The sequence below is a fragment of the Sapajus apella genome, unplaced genomic scaffold (genome assembly GCF_009761245.1).
Source record: "Sapajus apella isolate SASKATOON/1434 unplaced genomic scaffold, GSC_monkey_1.0 scaffold5, whole genome shotgun sequence".
Taxonomy (NCBI): Eukaryota; Metazoa; Chordata; class Mammalia; order Primates; family Cebidae; genus Sapajus; species Sapajus apella.
In genome coordinates, this window is record NW_022436945.1 from 3,875,625 (window position 1) to 3,884,922 (window position 9,298).

Here is a 9,298-nt window from a genome sequence, read left to right on the forward strand (position 1 = left end):
AGCCAATCCTTCTTCCCAAAGCCAACTACATGAGCTACCCTTCTTCAAAATTACAAGTCTTCTTACATAGCATTGCCACTACCCTCCTTTTCTTTTACAGCACATTTCATTTTTATTCTTTATTTTTTTTTTTTGTAACAGCTTGTGCTTTATTATATATGCAACCTTGCCATGCCTGCCAGTTAACTCCCCTCCAGCCAATGTTATCCTCATGATATCAGCTCCCTCTTGGGGCCACTGAGCTGCCCCCTTTTCCCTCTGGGCTAGTGTAGTGGTGCCCCTCAAGCAGGCAATGGGCAGAGGGAGATACACAATTAATCATCGCAGTTCTCTTAAAAGCATTAACACTTAAATAAACTTTGGGGAGTTGCAAAGGATATTCAAGATGGGATGCAGTGGGAGGTTACGCGTCATCCAAGGCACAGACTGCAATGAGCTACAGCTGGTCTACCGTGGGCCTCAGAAGGTGAAGAGGGAGTGTATTCTGGGGTTTAGTGTGGGTAGGGCATACCCTCCCCAAGCTTGTTCTGGTGGGCAATGTTCTTCACATCTAGGAGAGCCTGGTGGTGGACACAGGCCTGATGGTAGTAACACCAGGTCGACAGGTGGACGTAGCTGAGAACCAGCAGATGTCCAGAGTTTCCGTGGTGTTGGAAAATGTGAGCATTGATGTAACAACCACAGTAGACCTGATGGCAAGAGAGACATATGCATTTCTCTTGGATTGTTCCATAGTCCCCACAAGGTTGGGTCACGTCCAGGCCTGCTGCAGGTATGGGCATACTGTCACCAAATGGGGACACCAGGGCATTGGTGCCACAGCATAAAATATGGCCTGATCAGTGAGACCCGTAGATCCCTACATCAGCATCGGATCAGCCATGTCCTGACCTCCAGCTGCCTCTCCTAGTAGGTTCTCTTATCCTGGGGCCTGAGATTCGCTGCCTAGCTCCAAGGTCCTGAGGCTGCCGATCAATGCACTGGGAGATATCTGAGGTGTAGATCCCTGCCCAGGTGAGGATGGCGGGGGAGGTCTAGCGGTCTGTGCTCGAGGCTAGAGGAGTTTGGATCAGCTCGGTGCCCCCTAGAACTTCCTCTGACGTAGTCTGGCCCAGTGTGGCTCCCTCCATGGCTGCCTCTGAGGTGGTCTGAGTCAGTGTAGCTCCTCCTACAGCCTCTTCTGAGGTAGTCTGGCCCAGCGCAGCTCCCCCAACGGCATCCTCTAAGGTGGTCTGGTCCAGAATAGCTCCTCCCATGGCCTCCTCTGAGATAGTCTGGCCCAGCGTGGCTCCCCCAACGGCATCCTCTGAGGTGGTCTGGTCCAGAATGGCTCATCCCATGGCCTCCTCTGAGGTGGTATAGCCCAGCATGGCTCCCCCAACGGCATCCTCTGAGGTGGTCTGGCCCAGCATGGCTCCCCCAACGGCTGCCTTGGAGATGGTCTGGGCCAGCATGGCTCCCCCAACAGCTGCCTCTGAGAACTGGTCCTGAGTGAGTGCCACTACAGCTATCTCTGACTTAGTCTGGCCTAGAGTGGACTCTTCCACAGATGATGCTGAGATGACCTTCCCCATGCCTGCTTCCAAAACCTTCTTTTCTCATGTGGTCGTCCACTCAGCTAACCTAGGTTTGGCTGGTTGCAGTGCCTCCTTGGTGACCAACTTAGAACTGGAGAATCCCTCTTTGTCGTCTACCTTCATGACCCGTAAGCTGGGCCAGTATCTGTGATGGACTTGGATGGTCTCAGTGATTGAGGCCAGGAACCCTGATAGTGGGTGCCGTGGCAGGGTCAGCAGGGCTGCAGGTCTCCAAGGAGGGAGAAGTGCAGGCAGCCGTGGACTCTGAGATGGATGTCAGGTTATAGCCACCCTCTAGGATAAGGATAATGTGGCCACTGGCAAGGCCCATCAGCAGGTGGGTGAGGTGGGCATAACCTTCAGGTAACACCTGGCAGCTCCCCTGCAGGTCCCCCTGTGCAGCGTCAAAGCCAGCTGAGACCAACGCCAGTTCTGGGTTAAACTCGTAGAGAGTGGGAAGCACCAGGTAATGGCAGGCAGCTAGGCAGTCAACATCACCTAGGAGGGCCCATTCCATGCCACATTGATGGTGAAGCCTGTGCCCGCAGCCCGGCCGATCTGGCTGCTGGCACCCTCATCTCTCATGGGGAAGAAGGTGATATGGTCATAGCAGTGCAGGGACACATATAGCACACTGGGGTCATCCTCAAACATGTGCTGAGCTCCATTACCATGGTGGACATCCCAATCCACAATCAGGATCTGCAGGGTACGCCCACAGATAGCCTGGCATGGCGAGCAGCCACAGCCACAGAGTTGAAAAAGCAAAACCACAAGCTGCGTCCTGCTCCGCATGGTGTCCTGGGGTATGCACCACAGAAGCACCATTCAGAACTTCTCCTGAGAGCACAGCTTCCACCAGGCGGCAGGCAGTGCCAATGGCAAGCTGTGCACAGGTGAAGGTGCTGGGGCAGATGTAGATAGAGTCAAAGTTGGAACTCTCACGGTGCAGCTCCTGGGTTTTCATCTTCTCTGTGGCCTGGAGATGCACTACATACTCAGTACTGTGGCAAGTGAACAGCTCAGCATCTGTGGCGGGACGCCGCGGCAGGGTGAGGCAGCACCCAGCAAGCCCCAGCTCCTCCAGGCAGCACATGATCCTCACGATGCGCTAGGGTACCTTGGGGTGGTGGCTGTCCCACAAGTTGCAGTGATTCATCATACTTTGGTCAGAGACCAGCCCTGTGTGAGACTGTAGCACTGGCCATGTCAGGATTGGGAGCAAGGGCTCCCAGGTTCATCCTCCTCGCTCTCCTCTACATTGTCCTCCTCCACGTTGTCACCCTCCACGGTCTCAGTTGATCTCACAAGAACCTCCCAGAAGAGCTCAAGGGCTTCCAGAGCACAGGAGACGGAAGCCTGGGCACTCCGGCAGTGGGCACCAGAGGACTCCAGTATGCGGCAAGGGTCTCCCAGAAGGGTGTCGAGCAAAGCACTGATGCCTTCAGCCAGGGTGCAGAGGTTGTAGCCACCCTCCAAAAACAGGGTCAGCTTGCCCTCTGCCAGATCCATGAGCAGGTGGGTTAGCTGGGTGAACCGTGCTGGAGTGGCGGCCATCTCACCCTTGGGGTCCTCTTGCAGGGTATCAAATCCAGCAGCCACCAGGACCAGCTGAGGCTGGAACTCAAGGATGACCAGCAGCAGGATGTGAAGGAAAGCAGCAATATAGTCAGCATCCGTCATTCCCACCTTGTTCCAAGGCATATTGGTGGTATATCCTTGGCCTTGGCCAAAACCTGTGGTGGACCAGTTAGAGGCCTTCAGGTGGGGCCAGAACCTACCCTGCTCGTAGTGGTGGATGAAGAAATAGAGGACACTGGGGTCCTGGTTGAAGGTGAACTGTGTTTCTTGACTGTGGTGCACATCCCAATCCACCATAAAGACCCTCCAGATGTGGTGTTTCTGTTGAGCACAGCGGGCTGCCACAGCCACGTGACAATATGCAACAGCCATCCATAAGACTGTGCTGGGCATGATATCCAGAAAGCCTAATGATGCCATGCCATTCCAGATTTCAGTCCCCAGGACCACATCCACCAGCCTGAGGACAGAGCCCGAGGCCAGGCAGGCATAGGAGTATGAGTTCGGATGAAAATAAACTGAGTCACAGGTGTCTGCTAGGACGCGGAGTTCTCCCTCATTCGTGTACTGTGTTGTTTCCATTAGATCAATATATTCTAGGCTGATAGATACATATCAATATATCTATCAGTATATTCAACATCAGCTCTTCCTTTTTAGTAAACAAGGCCTGAAAGGACACACAGAGATCTAGGAGGCTCTCCTGGATCAGTTGCTCGTTGATATCATGGAGCTGCTCAGGGCATTCCCAGAAGCTATCATCCCAGAGACAATGAAATACATTTAGCTGCTCATCCAACACTAAGCCAGTGCCAGCCAGTGCTTCAGTCTCAAGGCTCAGATCCATCCCTTGCAGTCCCATGAAGAGATCTTCTTCAATTGCTTGGCCGAGCTTCTTCATTTTGCCTTTCTTCTTTACCTGCACTAGATGAGGGATGGAGCAGGTAACTGCTCCCTTTTTAATGTTTGGCTTCAAAGTGACACTGGGGGTTCTGCCTACTTCTTCACTGCCTGGTTGTGGTAGAATCCTGGCCGGTTGAGGTCATAGTTGAGGAGGCTTTACCCCTGTCTCGGTTTGGGTGCAACCCCTTTCTCCTTATTATTTCTTATAAGGAAGAAATAACTATTGTTCCACATTACAGAGGGGAAGAATAAATTTTATATATTCACTCATTTGCTACATCAAAAAGTAGCTAATCGGCATTATTATATTTTAGAAATGGTACAAGATTGGCGGAAGTCAGTAATAAATAAGTCAGACAACAGATGTTAAGTGACTTTCCCTTAAAGTCTTAGACTTAGTGATGGGCAAAATCAGGGCTGACACTGGGACCATGTGATTCCAGAATCTTTGTCCTACATGACCTGAATCTTGGGTCTTTATTACAGCCTTCTCTTTCTTGAATACAAAGGAAGAAAATGTTTCATACAAATTTCCCTGGGAGCCCCCAGTCCTACACTGAAGACCCTAAAGGAGAGGTGACTTACTCATCAGCTTTCCTGACCTGATGCTTGTCTTCTTACTTTAATGCTTAACACATTTCCATTTGATGCTTTTAATGGTCAGCCAACAAAAGTAACAACAACAAAAAAACAAAGGTCAACTGAAAATTATCTTGTTTATAATTAGCCTAAAATGCTATGATTTGGGATTTTGGATAGACAATTTCAGTGCAACACCTGCTCCCAGGCAGGAGAGTGAACCAAAATATCTTTAGTAGTTCTATCCCACCCTATGTGAGTGTTCTCTCTTTCAGAAAGTAGAGGACTCACTGAAATGGAAAAAATTCCAAAGTTGAATATAGGTGACAGAGGTTTTTAAAAAACCTAAAGCAATTTAATATAGAATTTCTGCCTAAAGAATGGATTTGCATAGGTAATTTATGTTCTAAGTGGATGCCCAAAAAGTGAAGATTTTTCTTCTTTCCTTTTTGAGGCCCTGGGCCTTTTTTTTTTTTTTTTTTTTTTTGGTTCATGTAAGTCAAGTGGTTCTACAAGTAGTTTCCTTAATCTCTGTGAATACATTTTAGTTATGACAGTTGTATAAATCTTCCTTCCTCAACCATCTGAGCTAAATATTAATAAACTATCAATACTTATATACAAAATGCAAGAATATAGACATCCTGGAATAGGAAGAAAGGAAATAATCACTAATCCAATATTGCGTATAATTGTGAATCTATCACCATTTATAAAAGCCTTGTTTTAATGCCTTATATCAATTCCTTCCACATATATCACACAATTCTAAAAGAGCCATGGAAAGGATGAGATCTACCATTTATTTTTGTTGGGTTCCACTGTGTTCCAAAAGCCGTACAAAGTATCTTATATAAATTATTTTATTTACTCTTTTCAATCTAAAATCAAATTCATGTTGCCCAAGAACACTGAGATTTTAGTGGCAGAACCAGAATTTGAATACAGGTGTGTGTGTGACTAAAGATTGCTGTTTTTGGCTGGGCATGGTAACTCATGCCTGTAATCCTAGCACTTTGGGAGACTGAGGTCGGTAGATCACCTGAGGTCTGGAGTTCGAGATCAGCCTGGCCAACATGGTGAAATCCCACCTCTACTAAAAACACAAAAAATTAGCCAGGCATAGTGGCAGGAGCCTGTAATACCAGCTATTTGGGAGGCTGAGGCAGAAGAATCACTTGAACCAGGGAGGCGAAGGTTGCAGTGAGCAGAGATGGTGCCATTGCACTCCAGCCCAGCAACAAGAGTAAAACTAATATTGCCTCAAAAAATAAAAATAAAGATTGCTATTGCCATTAATCACACTGGCTCACCATACTCTTTGTAAGTATACAGTTAGCTAAAACATTGCTATTAATATATATGTCTCCATATATTCTTGAGCAAGGAAGAGAGTTCTCAAAGGCACTTTGGCTTCTCAGACTCATACATTACCTGGCGTTGAACTTGGTTCTATGGAAATGAACAGGTCAAATAAATATAGATTCTGCCTGAAAGTGATTTATGATTTGTGAGGAAATAGTACTTTGCCATTTACAGTGCTATGGCTTAAATTGCTAAATTTCATCATCCCAACTACCTGGTGAGGTAGAAAAGAGTAGGAATTGATTAATCTATTTTGAAGTTCCAGTTTCTTCATCTCTAAAATGGATTTTCATTTGATACAGTATCTGATACAGGATTGCCAAGTGTTACAGTAAACAGAATAATTTATTTCTTAACAATGTCATCTCGTGTATATTTGCAAATATTATTATCAAGAAGTTAAAATTACAAAGAAAAAGTATAGCTAAAGTGCTATTTGGGTTGAAGGAAAGTTAAGGAAGGAAAGGATGAAGGAACCATACAAAATTGTATTACAAGTCTTCCATGTTTAAAGCATTTTATTTATTCTGGTTTTACAGAGAGAAAAAGGCAAAGAGAAGTAAACCATTTTGCTCAAGATTCCATAGTTAGTCAGTGATACAGCAAGGAATGAAATTCAAGGTTTTTTAACCCTTAATCCTGGATTCATTCTACCATATCACATGGCTATCCCCAGAAAAGTCTATTTATTGGAAGAGGAGCTTATTTCTTTGACTCAGTGAGTACTGCAGTGTCAGCTCTTAGGATAAAGACTAAATTTCTCTTTCTTTTTTGTAAATGTGTGTAATCGTGCAGAGTGATGATAAGCAGTAGTGAATATCAATGGATCAGTTTTCTGTAATTATAAAAACTTTGGTCCTTTTTAGGTTCTGCTAATATTATTTATTGGATCAGATTCTATGGAATAGAATAGAGTCGATAGACTCAGTTGAATTGAATATTTTCTACGGACTAGAAAATAAGGACAACTGTCTTAGCAGAGATGCTGTATATTTTCTTGCTAAATATAAATATTAACAAAGAAAAACCACTTTCTTTCATTTGGGAAATCAGTGTTTGCCAGACAAAAGCTTTCATACAAATCAAAGAATAGGTTTATTTATAGGTAAAAATGGAATGTTCACGAAAGTGAAGCATGGAAGTTGTAGTAGCCTCAAATACCATTTAAGGAATATTCCTGACTCTTCTTTTTACACCCATGGCAGAATAGAACTTCTGATGCCTTTAAAATTTAGGCGAGGCTGGGTGAATATTTCTAACCAAGATTGTGAGAAAACGTGGCAAGAGACAAGCTCTTAATCACTAGGTTGAGACCCTCCAGTTTTCTCCTTCTTTGTCTTATGTTTACTGCCAATGTTTGAGACAGTGTCTGCTCCATCAGACCAGATTTCTGAGTGGCAGAAAAAGCCATTTTTCAATGTGAAAAGCTCCCACCTTTTGCCCCTCCCTCTGCTGACCTGCTCAGACATGTAGCATGAAAAAGAACTGTATGCTTGTTATTTTAAGCATTGAGATTGTGGGGTCATTTTTTTCTTGCAATCTATCCTAATCTTCTGACGAATATTAGAGTAGTCATGGAATATATTTAGAGCAAATGTTGATATTCTTTCCCACATTCCTCTTTAACATCAGCCTTTCTTATGCATTTTTTAAAGAATGCTTCTTGAACTCACAAATAGCAATCTTTGCAGCTGAAGAGTATCCTCTGTTTTTTTTTTTTTTTTCTTCTCATATAGACTTTATATCTACCCAACATCTTGTCTCATTAGGTGGTGAAGCCGAATAATTCAAAGCCATTTCCAGAAGTTTGTCTTTCCCTCACTTCTAAATACAATCAGATTTCAAATTCTGTCTGTTGTGTGTCATACATCACCTACTGGCAGATCTTATTTTGTCCATCACATCAGACTTTTCTTAATTTATGCATTAGTCATGACAGTATTCTCTAAATAGTCTTTCTACCTGCAGTATCTTCACTAATATTAGTCTCTTCACCAATGTAGTTGTGATGCAAAATTGGCAATTAGTATCAGATACACTGTAGAAAACACATACATATGTGCTTGTGCCTGGGTATGTTTATTGTATATATTTATTTCTCTGCACATGTTTATACATTTTTGTGTTAACTAATTAATTAATGGTATGCATTTCTTTATTTTATTTTATTTTTTGAGATAGGGTCGGTCTCACCTAGTCTGCGGTGCAGTGGCGCATCAGCACACTGCAACATTTGCCTCCCAGACTCAAGCTCTCTTCCCACCTCAACCTCCAGAGTAGCTGGGACTACGGGAGCACACCATTATGCCCAGCTAATTTATATATATATATATATATATTTTTTTTTTTGCAGAGGTGGGGTTTCACCACATTGCCCAGGTTGGCCTCAAACTCCTGGGCTCAAGCAATCCGCCACCTCAGCCTCCAAAAATGCTGGGACTAAAAGCGTGAAGCAGCACACCCAGACAACAGCATGCATTTCATTTCATATGTGGGATCTCTTATGTGGCTAATGCTACAATAAAGTATTTTGTGTGTGCATGTATGAAAGACCTGAGGAGTTTCAGACAGATGATACAAGACTACTCAGATAGACTATTCAGATAATTTGACATGTGAATAAAACTGAATAAATATTTTAATACCCAGAATAAATGAACCAAGAAAATTGAAGACTATATAGGACTTTACCTGGACAAGAGGTATTTCCACTTGAAGTGATAATCTGTGCCTTTGAAAACTGAACAACTTCATTGATTGTTCTCTGAAAAAAAAAAGGAAAAAAAAAACCGAAAAAGTTTTCCCATAATGCATGGAAGTAATTAATTCTGTCTTATTTTCTATTTTTTATTGTCAAACATTCTCTTTGCCTGTGGTTTTTTAAAGTGTGGCTGTTAGATGCTCAAATATATGTTGACTACATTACGCTCCACAGTTAACCTCAATTCATTCATTACTGTTCAGTTGGGAATTTTTCTGAAAAATAATTCTACTTGGTTTCAGTGTAATGTGTCACAGTGAAAATAACAAAGAGTCAGAAATATCAGGACATAGAATCTCATGAAGTTTATCCTGGCTGACCATACATAAAAGAATGCATGTCTACTATTGTATCCTGCTCAGTCTAGAAGTTGGAGGCTTAGACACTTCCAGAAGTAGGGTTCCAACTGCTTAAGTGGCAAGATACTTCCTTACTGGTGAGTTCTGATGATAGAGATGGTGATAGGTCAAAAGCCCACGGACATCAGTCAGTGGAATTGCTACATACCCCTGACCTACAAATATTGTTGAGT

At 43.8% G+C, this 9,298-nt stretch overlaps 1 pseudogene; it reads right to left on the reverse strand.

Annotated features, from left to right (window-relative positions):
* Nucleotides 1–491: 491 nt before the first annotated feature.
* On the reverse strand, nt 492–4,228 carry LOC116546466 (annotated as a pseudogene).
* Between the last annotated feature and the right edge of the window lie 5,070 nt (nt 4,229–9,298).